A 21,674-nucleotide genomic window follows, 5' to 3' on the forward strand; every position below is an offset into this window, starting at 1 on the left:
AAGGAAATGCTTCTTTCCCTTCTCTTCTGTTTGAAATTATTCAACTCAAACCATGACTATCATTTCCCCTCTGAACCTCTCAAAAATCTGATTTATTTGGTTTATTCTGCTTTAAGATCTGAGTACTGTAGAAGCCTTACTCAGATCGAAGTACTGTATTGAAGTCACAGTTACATGACTTAGTTAGCTGTATTATTGAGCATATGTATTTATCAGATTAATATATGCATGTATATATAAATATATATATATGTGTATATATATATATATATATCAACCATTCACATTTTGGTCATTGTGCTTATTGTGACTCAGATTTTTTCAATATCTCTATACCAGCATAGGAACATTTTTTCATTTTCACTATGCTGTTACTTTCCACCACAAAGTCTTATAAATAATGATCACTTGATATATTGATGATGGTCACCCTCATGTATGAATATATATATATATATGTTATATATATATCACTCAAAATATGATCTATATATTATAGCCATTCCATATAATTAAGCTATTAAACTTATCCTTAAGTTGCAAATAGAACATGAAATAATTCATAAAAGATTATGGAAATATACATATATTAACTTTCTACAAGTTATTCAATTTTACAATATAACTGTATACACAGAGGCCAAGTCTGCTCCAAGCTATCGTTGAGGGAAAGGATTTTGCTGTAGACAAGAAGGAGAGTACAGCCAGAGGCATCTGGAAGAGTCCAGAGCAGAAAGAGAAAACTGTAGCCTCAACATAGTTAGCAGACTCGATTTGACCTTAGGAGTCAAGTTGTGGGGAATGCAATAGAGGAAGGACAAAGAGAGCACAGACAAAGGAGACCAAGAGGGAGGGGCCAAGCAAGGGAGACAAAAGAGAACACGTGAGTGAAAAGGAGGAACGACCTGGAGAAATGACCATGATCTGGTGGAATATATGTTAGGGTTCAGGGTGACATGATATGAAAAAAATACAGCTAGTTGTGATGCCGAGTGAGCACAGCAGCTTGCATGATCTTTGCTATGCTAACTGGTACCAGAGCTAGTCACTTGTGACTTCTGGCACTGATGAGGAAATGGCTTTCTTGGTAGAAGGGAATGGCCCATGAATGTGGCAGAGTAGAGTTTTCTTTGGACCTGACAAAAATAAAAAGAATAAGCAGGTTAATAAAGTAAAACACCTTCATTAGAAAATTTTAGACATTCAATAACTATCTTAGATGTGATCATATTAATCTGCTTCGGAGAAACTGGGCACACAATTATTTCATACTACGTATGAGATTGCAGCTAAGACATATAACTTTGGAGTTACATTTAGTGAATGTACTACAATATAATGTTACTTAATATTTGAAATAGCTTATAAAATAATTGTAATTAAAACAGAATACTATAAAGAATGTAAAAATATTAAATAGTATATATTAAAAATTAGATATGCCATTAAGTCTTTCATTGCAGTTTTATATTAATTTTCTTTTAAAAGTTTTAAGGGGATTTCATTTAGATAGCCTAAATATATTTATATATTTTAGGAAGCTTCTCCTGTATTTCTTAATACCTCTCAAATGATCCTGTAATTTAGCTGTCTCTTCTGTATTTCCTTCCTCAGCCCCGTCATTACTCCCCTCTCCATTTTATTCTCCATTAAAGTTTGTCTCCATCAAATTACTTCACTGAAGTCTCAGGGAACTCTGCTGAAGAGAAGGCAGAAGTTTTGTTCTCTGTGTATATACTGTGACTTCCAGTTTGTATTTTATGGCATTCTTGATTGTGTGAATGAGCAGGAGTGGGCCTCTGCATTCGGATCTGTTTAGTGTGTGTGTGCCTTCTCTTGGGCCATTTCCTTCTTTAAAATTTTTTTATTTGTTTTGTCATATCAGAATTTGTTATTTCTGTTTTATCTTATTATATTATATTTTTTATTATCCCTTATAAGCCTGCTTGTTTTCCAATAAGAGACTGAAAGGAGGTGGTTCTAGATGGCAGGGGAAATGGGGAGGACCTAAGAGGAGTAGAGTTTGGGGAATCCATAATCAGGATCTATTGTGTGTGAAAAAAATCTATTTTTAATTAATAAAAAATAAGTTATTTTCAAAAGTTTTGAAGTTTTATTTACAAGCACACATACATAAATACTAATAATGTATGTGTACATACATTATTATAATAATAATAAATCTCATTAATAAATAATGAGAACATATTGAAACACAGGATAAGTTACCAGTTAGGAGTATAAATAATAGAAATACAGCTCTCATTTATGAAAACCTCATAAAATAAAAATGCAAAATAAAAATATAAATAAGTTACATTTTCTGGAGACATTACATAACCAAGATTGGAGAGAAGAATATGGACAATAAAAGGAAGATATTGAAACATTGTATATGTTATTGTGATTATTAGCATTTAATTCAGTTAGATACTGGGACTATAATAATGGTGCTGGGGATAGAGAAAAATGACGTAAATGGCTCTAATAAAGAACTCTGGTTATATTGCTATTATCTGAGCCTCAGCCTCATTTAGTAACATAGAGATAATACTAAAATTAATCCTGGCATTTTAAATCTATACATAGCATTAAGATGTAGGTCAAATAAAAATGAATATAACTACATGGCAAATAATAAGCTGCCAAAATATTCATAAATCAAATGGTCCATGCAGCATGTTCTAGAAATGGACAATAATAAGGATTTCAGCAGGTTTTCAAAGTAAATGTCATATACATCTTCACCCTTGAAACATCTTATTTCAAGTGACTAGACATATAATTAAACCATTGAAAAAGTAATATAGTCCTAATGTTGACATTTCTATTTATGTTGATGTTTGCAATATCAAAGCTGACTAAAAATATTTGTACTTTATGTATGCATGTTTTAAAAAGTGATATTCTTTTAGCTGTTTCAATATTTCAAATCGCAAATTCTGGTAGCCTTATGATGTGTTTCTTTCTTACAACTGTTTTGATTCCTATGCAAAATGATTTTAGTAAGTTGAGGGAATAACGGGACCAAAATAATTTCAAAAATCAGTAAAATTCATTCAATTTATTCCTTGTGTTTTTCAGAAACATCTTTATTAATATAAGAATTAAGAAGGTTAAAAGACTTTTTTATTCTCAGTATTAGCTTTATAGTAAAAAATACTAAGCATCTAATTGAACTAAAATCCATATGCTGCATGTATGTTTATTACAAAAGCAATAGTATCATGCAGGTTTTAAAACATTTTTGCTGCTTAATCAATCAAAGAACAAAATCTCATAATTATTATACTGTATTCTATTCTATTCTTCCTTCTTTGAAGAATAATGTGTTTATCTGGGTTGTACACTAAAGTCATCCAACTTGTTAGTGTCCACATTATAGAGATTATATAGTGTCTGTATTATAGAGATTCAATTTGTTTGACCTTGGCCAAGAGGTTATTTAAAGTGTCCACAGATGATTGTTAAGCACAGTGAATGGGACAAACAACTACTATAATGGAAAGTAATAGTAATGGAATGTTTTCAAAGAGTAATCTGTGTGCCTTGCAGTGCTATCCCGCAAAGCTCTACTATCCTACACTGTGGCATCTACTTGTATATCATATATCTGTGGTTTCATTTGGATCTTATATATTGATTGGTGGGCTGAAGATTGTCATAGAAATTGAGATCACAGCGAACATGAACTTATATTCCTGCCCAGTTTCCATGTCTCAGATTAACTACCCTCCATTCACTTTCCAACAGGATTGCATAACTTTATGTTCATGTTCTCTTACAGGATATAGAACACGGGGAGAGAAATGGGATACTGAAGCACACAGTTTCTGTCCCAGTGATGGAGAAAAGTTGTCTGCCCAAGATAATGAGTTGATACTTGTGTTAAGGTTGTGGAAAGATAGAAGTTCATTTGGAGATCAATGAGTTTTGGGGAAAAAAGACATTTATATAAAATAATGCAACAGGAATAAACAGAAGTTTTCAATTATTCTGCCAAACATTAAAAGGGCCAAACTAAAAAGATGCACTGGAGAATTAAATGACAAGCAGATTTAGGCACAATGATGCCACATGAAATCTAGATGTATTTTTTTCAATTTTTATAATTGGAAGGTGGTCAGGTAAATATTTTGTGTATATAATTATATTTTTACAAGAGAGTAAATTCACACACATGTTGACATGTAAAACATTTATATCATTGTCCATCCTCCAGTTAACAGTTTATCTCATTAAATTATGAATTCTGTAACACCCAATTGGATATAGTTTAGCAACTTAAGTATTAATATAGTATTATTTGTCAGTATGGTCAAAGACTCCTAATTCAAATTCAGTTTTCATCAAAGCATTAGAAAAATGACCAGAGCAGAAATGAAGTTAGGTAATATTAGGCTTATATTCTTATCAATGTTAATCTGTTGTTACAAAATGCTTTATCCTAGCTTTTTCTCATTCCACCTTCCAATATCATCACCACTAAAGTTACACGGTTTATCATTTGATGCATTATCCTTGCAAATGATACCCACTAGCTCATCAGATGAAAATTTACCTTCTACTCATATCTGAGTTAGCTGCAGAACTTTTTTCCATTTGTTAAGTAACCATTCTATTATGTTTTTATCATTGACGTTGCAATACTTCACTTACTGAAATTTTTGTTAAAATAAATAGCAGACATACTAAGAATAGCTATAAAATATTCAGATTATTTATGTACTAGCATAATACATGTCTCTTTTACATTCATTATATACTAATATAATAAATTACTACTATAATGGATGTAAATCAATAGATACATCTTTTTGTTTAATGTAATTTTAGAACTTTATTATATTTGTATTCATTTTAAAAGCAATTTAAATTTAGGGCTGCAGAAGAGGATAATTACATTATGCATTATAAAATTAATTCAATAAATTGTCTTGTATGACTGATAAGTGCAGTCTTGACTACATGTTTATTTTTTTAAATTACTAAATTAAATAAAATTGAGGAAATTACTATATGTTTATGTGTTTGAACAAAATGTAAACAAAGGACATAATTAGAAGAAAGATATTAATTTTGAAGGCTGATCACTTACCTTTTTTTCAACCATTTACTATCATTAAGATTTTTTGAAAGTATTTTAACTCCATGTTGTTCATGCTATTAGTGTTTAGTTAGAAGACCCTTTCTTTGTATTATTTTCAAAAATAATACTTTTTAGCTCTTTAATTCTAATCAATGTAACAAATATTTCAGAAGAGATCTTGTCTGAATTAAACTATTTAAAGATATTTTAATTTATTCTTTGAGAAATTCATTTATATGTAAAATAATTTTCATCAAATGTGAAAGTGTACTGCTAAATGTTGATGGTAAGGTATAGCAAACTTTGAGGAATGTTATATAAAATATGAAAAATTAAAAATGAAACTATAAACACGCTTATAGCTGATGCTTGTTTTGAAGTTTTTTTTTCACAAAATCCAGTACCATAAAGGTTGATATTTTTCAAAATGTATCCTAAATGCAGTCCTCATTTACTTTGTGTCAAAATCTGGATTCTGTGCTTTTTGTGAGATAAACAGAGTTAGAAATTTCAAAGAACTGCAATGAAGGTACTTTATACTTTCAGGAATGATAAAGAACTTTGGTGTTCCATTTCTTCTAGTGGTCATGATAAATTTCTGGTAGAAATATTAGTGTCTAGATTAAAAACAGAATGTTAAAACTTATTGAGAACAAGCACACAGATCACCTAGGGGAACTCTGTATTTACTTTAAGTGACTATATTTATTTGTCTGTTTCCTCAAAATCAGAAAACAAAACAAAACAAAATAAAAAAGCAAATATATAAGAAAAAGCTTGTTTTCACATTTTCTGTTTCCTCAAGTTTAAACTCCAAAGGAGAGAGATAGAAGTGGAGTGTAGTTGGTCAGTGTACTTCTGCAGAGACCTTAACCAGGAAAGACAGTTCCACAACAGTTTCACAAAGGACACACTAAGCATTGTAATCACAATAACTGCTCATTTTCCATCTTTTAGAATTCCAACAATAAGAACAGCCCTTTCAACACAAATGAAGAATAGACTATAAACTTATGCAATCACACTGTTATTCCTATTGTTTTTGCTTATTTGAGTTCAAACCTCAAAAAATATGATAAATTTCACTAAGTAAGAACTCAGTGTACACAATTTAAAAGCTCCTAGATTATTTGAACCTGAAAACAATATTAAGAGTTGTTGCTAATGGTATTATACCTAGTAAAGTGACAGCAAAACAGGCTAGAGAATCATTTAGACTAATTGCAAATATTTTCTTCTGTTCTATGAAATCAATCCTCCAGTCTCATCCTCCAGTTTTGTTACAAACTACGTGCTGAAGGTCCTACTCCCTCTTTGCTTCCAACTCTAGATCACACAGATCTTTTCTTCCAAATGTCTTCCCTTCCTATTCATCTTTTTATATTAGCAACCATCTCTGGAAGAAGTTTCCCGGGGAGTTCACTATCTGAGAAAAGAAAGTAGTCCAGTAAAGTGATCAAGCTTCTAATGTTTATTCTCTCTTCTTTCCTCAAAATCTTCCCCCAGTTTCAACTCCAGCTCTACAGCAGACAATCTCTTTTGCCCCTTTCTGACAATCTCTGCCCCCATCTCCAAGGAACAAACAGAACATGATAGGACACCCTTCTTTCCTCTCTCCTATGGACCTGTGCAGCTATTCCTATTCTTGAGTACTAGTTCTCAATTCTTAAACTGTCGATGTTCCCAGAAACTCCAGTGACCAAAACTAGCAGAACCCCGGAAGCATTTCCTACTGACATTCACCCAAAACATTCACCCAAGAATTGGAGAGGACAAAGGAAACCAAGGAAGAAAAGATCAGATATCATCACCTAGGATTAAAATATTACAAATCCCAGGTGCATAAGCACCAGTCTAAAACAAAATTTGTGACAGCCAGTATAATATGTCCCCACTACAGAACCTAACTACAGTAGGCCCTGAGAATGCTAAAAAACAAGACAAGCACCTTAAAATAACCCATATGAATATGACAGTGGTCCTTAATAAGGAACTAAAGAAAAATCTTTTAAAAAATCTATAAAAATAAAAAGAGGGAAAGAAAACAAACAATTCAAGACATGTAAGAATAAGTAAAATCAGCAAAGAGATACTAAATGAAGGGAAATCTGGAAAGGAAAAATTTAGGAAATTCAACTCGAACCTCAGAGGCAAGTCTCACCAACAGAATACAGGTGATGAAGAGAGAATCTTAGATGTTGAAGATATGATAGAAGAAATGAATACATTGGTCAAAGGACTTGTCAGTATAAAAAATTCCTGACACACAGCATCCAGGAAAGCTGGGACAATATGATAAGATAAAAATCTAAGAACAGTAGGAACAGAGGTTTGAATAATTGAAAACAATTAAAATATTTGACTAATTGATTATATAAAACCTCACATGATTTAAACAAAACTTGTTCAACTTTGAGATACAGAAAATAACTGCTTAACAAGTAATCAAACAGAATCAAAATATTTAGATGAATTGGGGAGAGATCATTAGTTTTTAAGGATAAAATTAGTGTAACTCAAAATAAGATGATGTGCTTATTATAATTAAATTATAATGCTTGATCCGAAAACTCAAGTGTCATGATACATTTGGCAGACTTAGAATGTTGATATTAAAAACTAATCAAATTAATAGGAAAAGATTTGGCATTATAAACTCAAGAATTCAATAAGAATAGGAGAAAATATATTCATTGAGACACAAAGTAGAAGACCTGAATTTGTGAATGCATATGTTGAAGACTTAATTTCTTCAATTTTATTATGCCATCATTGACAGGTTACTAAGGTTACACGAGTTCTGAAGTATCATATTCTCATACTACCATCATGAGAGGAAGGAAAGTTCATTGTCAACCCAAGGGAAGTATATTCTAGAAGGTATCTGACACTAAATCATAAAGAGGGGCATCCTGAGGCGCATAATCATCTGGATTATTTTTCTCAACTTTCTGGCCTGTGAAAATATGTAGCTGCATTTCAATTCAAAGTAGTTATTGCATCTTATTATAGCAGCCTGAAATGACCACTGCAAAGGAAAATGCTTTTTATAAAAACTGAATGACATCAAGTCACTTAAAAAAGATTTCATTACAAAATTGATGTCAATTATAAAATTTCAGGAAATCAAATAGTATAGAATAATAGAAAACAGAGCCAAATCTCTACTGTTGGAACCTAATTATGAGCACAATAGCTCACAGCTTTCTAACAAACTACTTTATAGAGCACATGATCTCAATGGCAATTACAAAGCCTTTAAGAAAAGCAGGATCATGTGAGTGTGAGGAAATTATACAATGAATCACAGTGGTCTGATACTGAATTTGGCATGATGTGAAAGAGATTCAATAAATAAAATCACTAAAAAGAAGATGCAATATGCTAGATTTGGTAGTGTGTTTTGTATATTCATATGCATATAAAGAGAGTGGTTGTTTAATTTATAAAGATGAAATATTTTTCAAAATAATATATAATAATACACATATATATAATTTTTATATATTGATGTATAAATATATAATATATTTATATTACATATATATTTATAATTCTATATTGTCATCCATATATGAACACTCAGTTTGGGTTAATTAACAGAGAAAATTTTGCTGTAAAGTTCCTGGAAAATCTACATTCATGTTAAAGATTCCCTAAAACTGATTGATTAGAACTCCCCGTTGTGACAAGCAGAAATGTTGTAGACCAATAGTGAGGTTGTCTTGGGCTACGTTGAGTCTACATATTGGTATTCATTGTCCACTTCTGTGTCTGACCTAACATTCAACTTTCAGCAAAAACTTAAGAAATATATTAATTTAGACTTCTTGCTACCACCATCCCCAAAGCTATACCAGATGACATTTATAACTTACTGCAGAGGCTTCTTTGCCTTGCTATAACCTGATGGAAAATTTTCAGAAACATTTTTTTAAAAACAAAAAAAAAATTGACAACTTACTATCGTTCTGTTTCTATTAAACTAAATAGATCTCTTCTTCCTATCAAGAATATATACTGTTCATAAATTATTCCAAAATACCAATTTCATTTACGGAAGTTAAGACATAATGAAATGAAGTCAGATAACCAAAGACAAGTTTTCCACTCTCAGAAGGCTGAGAACAAAATAACCCCCAATCCTGGCCACCCTGTATTCATTAGTAAAACCTATCAAGAGAAAATATTAAAAATAAAACAGGTAAGAAAAAAGGAGAGTGTGAAAATATGAAAAGATCGTGGCAGGTTTGCCCTGCTAAACTGGCAACAGACATTAACTAAAAGGAATGAAAGTGAGTTAGAGACAGAGTGCAGTGACTGAATGTGTCTTTCTGCTTCGTTGCTGGGTTCCAAATTCTAGAAATTTTTTTGCGTGTGTGTCCCTGGTGAGTATTTCTAAATATTCAATAAAGTCAGATGTTTCTGAAGTAAGAACTCACTGTCCATGGATAAAGTTGCAAGTGTTGCTTTCATTCCTACTGGGATCCTGTATCTGTGATCCTCACCTGCTGTGACTCTGGGACTGACTCTAGAAATGAGTCTTTGAACACATAAAACTTTGATTCAAAGATTTATTCTCTTCCAACAGGCATTCTCATATTGTGTTCCAGGTTGATTATCTCCTATTGTGTTTCCTGTCTCTAAGAAAGCCAAGCTACCAAGCACATAGGACTCTATGTTTGTCCCGCCCAGTACCCCACAGCCGGCAACCCCCAAAGAAAAATCACACAGGATAAGCCAATAACTTTATAATCTTATGGAGTCCTGTGTGTGATTTTTCTTTTTCTTTTTCTTTCTTTTTTTTTTTTTAGATTATAAATTGATTGACCCATTAGGTCAGGCTTCTTATTAGTCCTTGTAACTTATATTAATCCATTATCATTATGTATGTTAGCCACACGGCTCAGTAGCTTTCTCAGCCTGGCAGCTCACATGTTGCCTCTTTGGTGATCTGGGCAGGAATGGCTGGAGGGAGCTTCCTCCTCCCTAGCCTTCTCCTATTCTCATTGCCCTGCCTCTACTTTCTGTCTGGTTGACCCGCCTATACTTCCTGCCTGGCCAATCAGCGTTTTATTAAAATACATGATTGACAGAATACAGAATACAGACACCACTATGTTAGAATGCTCTGAAAGGGCGTTTTCTTATCTATTTCTGTTTTGTTCATCATTTCATCCTCTCTTTCCCCTATTTCCCTCTCTCCTCCTCCTTCTCATTTATTTATTTATTTATTTATTTATTTATTTATTTATTTATTTATTTATTTATTTATTAGGCTTTGATTTATCGAAATAGGTTTTCTCTGTGTAAGGTCCCTGACTGTATTTGCAGACTAGTTTTGTAGACCAGGATGACCTTGAAGGAACCGACACCACACACACAGCAGACCTCTGTCTCCAGCTTCAGAATGCTGTGATTTAAAGCCTGTACTATCAAGTCCAACCTCCTTTTGTTTTTGTTTTTTTTTTTTTTTTTTTTAATGACCTTAGTGATTGTTGCTGAAACGTCTCACAGGTTTCAGGAGAATCTCAGTGAAAAGCCCGGCTCTTGTTTTCTGCAATTTGTAAGCTCTTCACTGGGAGAGGACAGCCCACCCACTTTCCTAAGTCACGAATAAAGGTGAACTTCTGGACAGTCTCCTGTTTACTTTGAAAAGCTTTTACTTTGCTATCAATACAAGAAATTTTCGGCATCCATAACCTCTTATGATATTGTCACACAACTTTCCCCAATTTATTTCCTTGAAATTCTAGAAGCTGCTGCCTAGGTGTTACCTGACATTTTTCTCTCTCAGGCATAGGTTTTTAAAACTTATTTACCTTAGTACCCAATATGCATGAAGGATTAAGTATCGTCTTAACATAATAAAAGAACAATCACAGTTTAGAAAGAAGAAAGCCATATCCAACATGCTTCCCCTGAGGTGCCCTGCCTATGCTTTCATCATTCTATAATAACTTTTGATCAGGTTCAGTTGAATATAGTCTTACCAAAAATTATCAAATATCCAAAAAGATTTTATTTTAGTTTTATGTTGCAAAATAATTGGAAACTCTTTCTTTAGAATTACAAGAAAATATTTAGGAAATCAAGGAAAGGAAGACATCAGTTGTCATTAAAAAAATGATTTTAGCTGGAATTTCCTTATATATGATATTCTCGGATTACCTTACCAAGTTAGCGTTGATTGTTCCAGCCTTCCTCCAGTGCAGTGGGCACTTGGAAAAAGACTGACTGTTCTACTGAGTTTTTTATTATTCAGCCAAATTAAACTTGTAGTGGCATGAAGTAGGAAATACTGCTGCTAAAAACAGCAAATATTTCTCTACTGGAGGAAAAACAGTCTGAAAAAAACACAGTTTGATATAACATGCTGCATAATACTCATCCCTAAGCTTCATTCCAAGTTTTATCTACCACCAGTAGATTTATAAATTATTCAAATGGGTGAAATACAATACTTGCAATGCAATGAAATTTAACATCATTTTTCATATTTTTATATTGCAACCTTCACTGAGGCAAATTTTCCCACTTTGTTAAAAATATGTGAAACACATCTGTTCTTTAAATCTTTATTTGAATCCACAAATCAAACATTATCTTTTTCACTAAGTTGCAGGAAATGCAATAACCCCTTGGTAATAGTTTGTGAGGCGTCTTCTAATTTGCTTTCTCTTGTGATAAACACCAAATACAAAAGGTACTAGGGGAAGAAGGTGTTTATTTCATCTTAAAGGTTATGATCTACCATCTATGAAAACCAGTACAGGAATTCAGGTCAGGATCTTGAAGAAGAAAAGAACAAATGATATTTGTAGCTGAACGTTTTTCTCTGTCTTGTTTGGACCCACTGAGTCAGTTTCTCTCCCACCCATTGGTCCCGGCACTCGCTTATAAAATAATCACTCAAAGGCTAATATTAAATATAATAGTTTGGGCAATGGCTCCGTCCTATTACTGGCTAGTTCTCTCTTATAAATTAACCTATTTCTACTAATTTGTTTATTGCCTCATGACTTTCTCATTACCTCTGCTCTGGCATCTTTCTTCTTAGGCTGCTGCTGGCATCTCTCTTCTAGGGTGGCTGTCTCACATTCTTCCTGATCCTGCCCTTTTTCTCCTGTTTATCTGTTTGGATATCCCACCTAGCTATGTTCTGTCTTAGCACAGGCCAAAATAGCTTTATTATCAATCAACTGAAACAGCATATATTACACCATACAGGAGGACATCCCACCTCATCGCCCCCTTTTCTGTCAAATCAAAAAGAAAGGTTTTAACTTTAAAATGTAAATTACATATAACAAAAATAGTTAATCAAGCAAAAATTAAAGTTACAGTATTCAGTCTATTCTTATTGTGCAAATTAAAAAATATTTAATCATTTATCTTATCTTTGTGAGTCTAAAGTTTTATATCTAATATGTTTTTATTATAACTAAGGAAAACTATGCAATTATCTAGTCTTCAACTCCATGAAAGACCACAGTAAGATCTAATATTAACTAAGAAACTTCCAAAACTTTAGAAATAAATATCTGAATACCCCAACAGTCATGCAAAGTTCTTCTGTAATGATGGGACATTCATGTTTATCCTACAGGCCCATAGTATCTGGTAGATTCCTTAGTGAAGCAGGAAATCTGAAGAACAGTCTCAAATATTTTGGCAAAATTAATCAGTTGTTGCCCTTTATTTACTGCAGAATGTCTGGCAAACTATTCCATAAAGCAGGAACCCTGAAGAACTGACAGATTTTTTTTTAGCAAGTTCTGCAGTCATTTTCCTTTGGTCATGCATGCCCAGCTTATACAGTGTACTCTTAAGCAGTTCAGGCAAGATCAGTTTCTTGCTCAAATGACTATTCTTACCATAATGAAACAAACTCCATAGGGAGCTTCTTCAATGCCCATCACCCTCTTGAAGTAACTGATGTTGCCAGGAGCAGACATGTCTCATTTTCAAAAAGAGTCTAAGTTTTTGAATCATTTTAAATGCCTTAATCTGTAGGTCTTTGAAGTATTTGAAGATTACCTATCCATCAGAAATATATCTGCATCGCTAGAAAGCCTAATAGCATGTCTATATGCTTTATTATTACAGATTACTATTAATTTTTAATTCTTAACTGTATACTACATTTTTAAATAAGATACTGAATCAAAATACCTTAATTATTCTTAAACAATAATATAAATATAACAATATTGACCTTAAATTTATATTAATAAACAAAAATACATACCAATGTAAAGTATTTTGAGGTTAACCTCACGTTTCCTTTACCCCAAATTCTATGTTCTCCATTTTGTCAAGTGATCGTGTCTATTTTGACTTTTCAGGTGAATCTATATGTTTTTCTTAGGGTTCACCTTGTTACTTAATCTCTCTATGATAATGAAATATAGGCCCAATATCTTTTGTTTATAACTAATGTCCACTTATGAGTAAGCCCATACTATATTCATCTTTTTTTATCTGGGTTACCTCATTCAGGATGGTTATTTCTGGTTCCATCCATTTGCTTGCAAAATTCAAGATGTCATTGTTTTTTACCACTGAGTAGTACTCTAATATGTAAATGTGCCACATTTTTATTATCCATTCTTTGGTTGAGGGTCATCTAGGTTGTTTCCTGGTTCTGGCTATTGCAAATAATGCTGCTATGAACATAGTTGAACATCAACAAGATGGAGGAAGGACAGAAAAGAGAGCAAGGAAAGATATATCTTGATTGAATGAGCCATTATGGGGTTAGCAAGAAACAGCTCTAGAGAAATTCCCAGGAGTCCATAAGGATGACTACAGCTAAGAACCTAAGCAATAGAGGAGATGCGGCCCAAAACAGTCTTGCCCTGTAGTTAGATTGCTGAATATCTTAAACATAACCAGAAAAACTTTATCCTTCTTCCAAAAAATGACAGAAGTAGAGGAAGAGACCCACATCAGAGCATGTACTGAACTCCCAAAGTTCTACTGAAGAGTGGGAGAAATGAGAATATGAGCAAAGAGGTCATGGTCTGGAATCCACTGAAACAGTCTACCTGAGCTAAGGGGAGCTCACCAACTCTAGCCAGACAGGGAAGGAACAAGTATAGGACCAAACTAGTCCCTCTGAATGTGGTTGACGGTTGCATGACAGGGGAAGACTGAGGGGCCAATGGCAGTGGCACCAGGATTTATCCCTACTGCATGTACTGTTTTTTTGGGAACATATTCTCTTCAGATGGATACCTTGTTCAGCCTAGATATAGTAAGGACGGCCTTGGACCTTACCCAAAGCAATGTGCCTTACTCTCTCTGAGAAGTGAATGGTGGGTGGGATGGGTTTGGGGATAAGTGGAGGAAATGAATGGGAAAAGGGAAGGAGTGGGAACTTGGATTGGGTATAGATAATAAAAAGAGATAGCTTATTTTTAAAAAAACTTAAAAAATAAATTGAAAAATATACCAAAGAAAATAATAAATAAATAGATGAATAAATAAATTTCAAAAACAAGTCTTATCTCCACCTAATGCCTTACTATGCATAGCAGGTTCTTGCTCTATGCTGAAGGTGTGGCATGGTAGGCTGTTCTTTCTGCATAAGTCATCATATAACACAGTTCAACTTTTAGGATTTCTTTATTCAATAGAAACGAAGAAAGACAGAATCCTTGTTTACTGTCCTTCTATGTTTTCTAACATTAGCAATAATTTCACATTGTCTTCAGACTTCACTTCAAGCAATATGAACCAACTGGCACAATTTATTTTTAATGAGCTACTCCTTTTTATCTCTGCATCTTAAGTATTTTAGAAGCATGCTGACAGGCAATTATTCCATTTATTAATGCCTAGATGTGAAGGCCGAGATTAGACTTCTCAAGAGGGGAATCTTGTCTGTCATTCCAAGCTTCACAATGTCAAGGCACCAACTGATTCTCATTAGCACACATTCACTTAAGTTGACACTAGTCAAAAGTTTCTCAGACAGTTGAGAAAGAAAAACAGATTTCTTTTTTTAAAAAAAGGAAAGACAAACAGTGGAGAGAGTTGAGTACTTATAAGGTTTCTTAAATAAATTTGCATGAATTCTTTTTAATGATGATGCAGTTGCAACATGTGACTTTTAGTCCTTTTCTGAATGATAAAATTAAGGTCATTTGTGAGTTAAAATATAAAACATAATTTCATGACAACAAATAAACTTCCCAAATTTTGTGATCTAAAACACTTTGACAATGCAATATTTAAAATAAATTACTAAATTATAAAATTGCATTAATTTAAGATTATCAGACTTTCCCACTTTGTTTTAAGATATTCAGCGTCACTTTAGAGGATAATTCACGTTGACATTAAGTTGCCACAACTGAAATGGAAGTAAATCAAAACTTAAAGGATTAGATACTTTTATCGCCACCATACCAGGGCATTTGTGTTTTAGTGAAACAAGTAGTCAACACAGTTTATCCGTTTCTTTTCTTTTCTCTTTTGTTGTTGTTTCTAGACATGGACTCTCCATGTAGCCATAGCTATTCTAGAACTCACTCTGTAGACTAGCTGGCCTTGCCTCTCCTGAACTCCCTGGGGACAGGGAATAGAATCGATTTCCTGTGTGAACTTGGAACAGTTGGGGATGGAAACAGTAGGGTTAGGGTGTCAGGAGGGTGGACAGGAAGAGTACTGGAAGAGAAGAATAAAAAGGGGGGGGGTACTTTCTGTGAAGTATAAAGCTAGTTTAATGGAAACTCCCAGGAATTGAAATGGGTGACCCTTGCTAAAACTCTTACCAGTAGGGGATATGTATCCAGAGCCAGTCATCCCCGTAAGCAGCTAAATTTCCAGGCAAGGGATTTGGACACTAACCCAGCCATATAAACTTTGACCTACAGTTTGTCCTGCCACAAGACATACTGGAATTTCTTGCAGAAATTGTGTCAAGCAATGACTGGTCCATTCTGAGACCCATTTCTTGAGAATGAGTTCACCCATGGAACTGCATGGAACCACATGACCTAGAGACTGAATAGCCCTGAGACCTAGAATAAGACTGATTTTAAGAAAAATCAGTGTAATGATGCCTAATGATATTCTGCTATACTCATAGAATAGTGCCCAGAACAAATGTCATCACAGAGGTTTCATCTAGCAACAGATTGAAACATACAGAGACTGACAGTCAAAATTAGACAGAGCATGGGGAATCCTACAGAAGAAGGAGGAGGGGTTATAGGACCTCACAGAATCCACTAAACTGGGCTCAAAGGGACTCACAGAAACTTAATGAACAGTAAGGGAGTTTACATTGAACTTCCCTAGACTTTCTGCATATATTGGAGAGAAGTCTTTGACTCTTTATTCAGGTTTTAGGACACCAGTCCTCATATGGGTTGCCTTTTTCACTCTTCATATAAGAGAAGATGCCTAATCTTACTGCAGTTTGATAATTGCAGCCATATTTGACTGATATCCATGAGAGACCTATCCTTTTTTGAATAGAAACTGAGGATGAAAGGGGAGATAGTGGTATGCTTGGAGGAGCTGAGAGAGGTGAGATACTTTGGCCAGCACATAAATAATAATAATAATAATAATAATAATAATAATAATAATAATATTCAAAAGTAACCATAAATGGCAGCTATGGAAGTATTTCAGGGGCAGAATGATTAATTACTACAGGAGTTGGCATCTTCAATCATTAGTGATAATAATAAATGAATAAAAATAAAACAATTAGAGAAATTGAAGCAAGTTCTCTTTTGTTTTGGATACGTGCTTTCTTGGAGATGGCCCACAATTTTTCAGTGTGACTGGGTGCAAGTCACTCAAATTAAAACTATCCCTTAAGTTTCTTCTCAATGTCTGAAAGGAAATGGCATAAATAGTGTTTCTTGAACCAGAACCTAAGAAGTTGTTTCTGTTTTTCAAGAAGATATCACAATCACAGGTGCAGATAAATTTTGCAAAGATTTCTGAGCATCCTTGTAAGCAGGAATGAATTTCTCCTTTCTCTGAGCTTCAGTTTCTTGCTTTTAAAGCTGTGGTAATAAAATACCTCAAGGGGGCTGTTGTAAAGATTAAAAGAGGAATTGTGTTTAATGTGATAGTGTCAGTTTTTGACACTCAATTGTTAGTGTTAATGTAAGTTTTAATGTAATGTGATTTCAGATAATGACACTCAAAATAATATCAAGTTCAAAAATGTCCTTGGAAGAACAAATAATGGTGTGCATTTGTATCAGTCCATTTTCTTCTCTCTCTGTTTATCCTACTGTTCAGTTCCTTATTCTTATTCTTCTTAACTTCTGTCTATAATATTGATGTTGCATACTTATTCTAAAATACGATATAGATTTGCTGCTTGATGTTGCTCAACAACCAATGTATTTCCTTTATTGGAATTATTTTTTTCCCAACCATTAGTTTTCTGATTAGAGTTTATCCTTTCCAATATTCTACCTCACCACCCCTCCATCCCCATTCACCCCTTTTCTGTCTCTCTTTAGAAAACACATATCTAAAGAATCTAAAGAACAATAATGAAACAAACGAATATATATACAAACAAATTAGAACAGAAAAATAAATAATAGGAAGAGAATGAGACAAATCAAAAGCACAAGAAATATCTATAGACAGAAAAACATATGCTCATACCTACAGGAATCCTTTAAAAGTACAAAACTGACTTCTTTTGGAGGATAAATTGGTCACTTCATGAATCAATCATGTAAATTTTCAAATATAGAAATTAATGACAATGAAAATACAGCATACTACAAAGCACAGGACACAATAAAAACATCAGTTTGTATAATGTTCATACTGCTAATTGCCTCTATCAAAAATTCAGTGATCTTAAATAACAAATGTAAACATCTTTAAGACGCAACAAAAACAAGAACAAGCCAAACCCCAAAGTAGCAGATTAAAAAAAAAAACAGTAGCAATTAAGATTAGGGAAGAAATTAATGAAGTCAAACATGAAGAACAAAATAGCACAAAGAATTAATGGATCTAATAATATGATTTTAAAAAATAGAAAAGACTGACAAACTTTTAGAAAAATTAATCAAATGACAGAAAACATTCAAGCTAATAAAATTAAAGACAGTAAAGAGACATAAATAATATAGCAATGAAGTTCACACAACAGTAAGAATGCACCTTACATGCATGTTCCATTATTCTACATAATCAAAACCACATTGAAGGACTTTGAGCGGCATGTAACCTACCAAAAACAATCAAAATATCATTTGAGAGACAGAGGCAGGTGAAACTCTGAGTTCAATGCCAACTTGGTCTACAGTCCAAGGTGTTCCAGAAAAACCATGGCTTCTCAGAAAAATGCTACCTTAAGAAAAAACAAAACCAAAAACAAATCACAAACCAACAATCCAAAAATCCCTCAACCAAAATGAAACTGAAATGGACAAGTCTAATGGACTTGTAGTAAAAAGATTCTTACAAGGGGGACTGAAGCAGTTAAAACTTCTCTCTACTCAAAACTCCTGGCATTAGGCATATGCACAGTAGAAAGTCACCAAATCTTCAAAGAATAATGCAAACAACATTATCCCACACAATGTAAAACGGAAGAGAGCTTTCAAAACTCTTGTTTTATGTATCTAGTTTTATCTTGGTATAAATGCCTGAGAAGACACAGGAAAGAATTATAGGCTGATTTCCCTAGTGAACATAAATGGAGGGATTCTCAGGAAAATATTCACAGCCTTAATTAAAAATCGTCTCCATTACCATGTTAGTTTCCTTCCAGGAATTCACTGGTAATTCAAGAAACGTACATCAATAAGTTAATTCTTCACAAAAGGATGGATTCAGATGCTCACCTCAATAGAGGCAGAAATGGTATTTCTCAAAATATTTCCTCCCTTTCTTATAATTATTACAATGAGGTGTGAATGGAGAGAGCCTGCTTCAGCATAGCACAGAAATATAGACAGCAGCATACTGAAGAAGAGGAGAACTCAATGTATCCCCATATGCATCCAGATAAGGGTGTTCTTTACTTCATGCTATCCAACACAATGTTTAGCTTTGCTAAAACATTAAGACAATAAAAAGTGACCTGCTACAGCAATGGAATACTCAGATTAATATCCCTGCAGTCCCAGGAACTCATAATTCTGGGAAGTAGATAATAAGGTAGTATGCATGAAGTGCACCAGCCATTCAGGCTGTACAACAACATAAAGCAACTAACAAACCTTTAGAGGAAACAGCCTCACCTTTAAAATGGCTAACTGAAAAGCCAATATGGGTTAAACAATGACCTCTAGCTGAAGATAAATTGCAGGCTTTAGAACAATTGGTAAAGGTGTAATTAGATGCTCAACATATTGAGGAGTCAACTAGCCCTTGGAATATTCCTGTGTTTGTTGTAAAAAAGAAATCTGGTAAATGAAGAATGGTGACAGATCTAAGGGCTTTCAACAAGGTAATTCAAGTTATGGGCCCTCTACAATCTGGAATTCCTCTGCCTTCTCTGAAGCCCAGATTGGCCTCGGACTCGTGATCCACCTGCCTCTGCTTCCTTCAGCAAATCCTACCAGCGTGCTCCAAGATACTTATATATTGTTTATGTATTGATATACATTGTTTACATTTGGAGGTCATTGTCCTCATTTACTGCACAGTTGTTTAAATTTAAGAATTGTAGATCAATAGTCATCTATGTCTGTCATATTTATAGTTAGACTAATCAGGTTCTTTAGATACATAGAAATTATATTCTGTATAAATAATCTTCAACCTCTTCAAAGAGCTGTAGAAAATGGCATTTAAGCTAATTTAGAGTTCTGTGGCAGTGAGACACAATCGCAACCTGGCAACACCGATCTATTCCCAAGAAATTGTTGAGCACCAAAGACACTCCACTTGGAGCTTGTCTTCTTTTTGGTAAAACCGGCCTCTGGACAAGGAACTGCCCATACCTCAACTATTGACAAAATACGTAGTATCCAGAAATGGATAAGAAGAACTGTCAAATCTTACCAAGACGTGGTAAAATGGTTTTAAAAAATTTCTTGCCTTTAAAAATAATCTGTCAGTTATTCTAGGCCTTAGCCAAAGTTGGTTGCTTCAACGCTGCAAACATGAATTTGGTGATTACCCAGGTAGCCAATTGTCTGTCTCTGTGATTTGTTGCATATTTGGGAAGTTGTTTGATTGCACTTCCTAATTACTCAGGTAGCATTATTTCCTTTCTCAGATCTTTGGTAGGGTTGAAGACTAGATAAATGTAGTTACTTTCCTCTCATGACTTGACCAAGTTATTTATTATACAAGACTCAAGTTAGTGAGGATAGGATATTTGTTCTTATTGTATATAATTTTGTAGTAGGTTTAGAACTCTCTTACTTACACAAAAGGGAGAGGTGCTGTGGGAGCTCCATCAGCCAATAGCTGCTGAGATACCAACCCACCAGGGCATGATCTTTATCTCTTTAAAAAGCAGCAGCAGCCCTCTACTAGTTCTCGAAGTCCAGCTACTAGATTCCTTTTCTGGCTGTCATGTAGGACAGTGTTCTGTAAGTTTTTTTCCCCTCAAATAAATAACCCTTTGAATCCAAACTGGTGTGGGATTGTTCTGCGCATTATCTGTTGCCCACCTCCCCAAATTCCCATCCCCTGGCTAGGCTGCCTACCCCTGGCTCAGCTGCCTGCTGCCAGCTCAGCTTGGCACCAGCCCTCCCCTCAGCTGTGGAAACTACACGCCTCCCGGGATCCACGGGCCCAGACAGTCTGAACAGATTTTAAGCACAGTGATTGGGCAGTGTGAGTAATGAAAACAGCTTGGTATTGGCTTAGAAACAGACGTTGACTAATGAAATCGAATTGAAGACCTGGATATTAATCCACACACCTATGAACACCTGATTTTTGACAAAAAGCAAAGATTATACAACGGAAAAATGAAAGCATCTTCAACAAATGGTGCTGGCATAACTGGATGTCAACATGTAGAAGAATGAAAATAGATCCAGATCCATTGCCATGCACAAAACTCAAGTGCAAATGGATTAAAGACCTCAATATAAATCTGACCACACTGAACTTGATAGAAGAAAAATTGGGAAGTATCCTTCAATGCATGGGCACAGGAGACCATTTTCTAAATATAACCCCAGTAGCACAGACACTGAGAACAACAATAAATAAATGTAACCTCCAGAAACTAAAAAGCTTGTGTAAAGCAAAGGACGCAATCAAAAACAAAACAAACAAACAAACAAAAACCCTGCCTACTGAATGGAAAAAGAGCTCAACAGACAAAGGACTGATCTCTAAAATATATAAAAAATTCAACAGTTCCTCAACAGACAAAGGACTGATCTCTAAAATATATAAAAAATTCAAGAAATTATACAGTAAAATTCTAAATAACCCAATTAAAAATGGGGTAGTGGACTAAACAGAGACTTCTCAACAGAAAAATTTCAAATGGCCAAAGTTACTTAAGGGAATGTTCAACTTCCTTAGCAATCAGGGAATTGCAAATCAAAACTACTCTGAGATACCATGTACACCTGTCAGAATGGCTAAGATCAAAAACACTAATAATAGC

The 21,674-nt window shown here is 34.0% G+C and overlaps 1 protein-coding gene across 1 annotated transcript in view; it reads right to left on the reverse strand.

Annotated features, from left to right (window-relative positions):
* Window positions 1-21,674, reverse strand: part of Klhl1 (kelch like family member 1) — a 336,046-nt gene that overhangs the window by 37,687 nt on the left and 276,685 nt on the right. The gene's annotated exons all lie outside the window — the stretch shown is intronic.

The sequence above is a fragment of the Myodes glareolus genome, chromosome 12, assembly GCF_982192425.1.
Source record: "Myodes glareolus chromosome 12, mMyoGla1.1, whole genome shotgun sequence".
NCBI lineage: Eukaryota > Metazoa > Chordata > Mammalia > Rodentia > Cricetidae > Myodes > Myodes glareolus.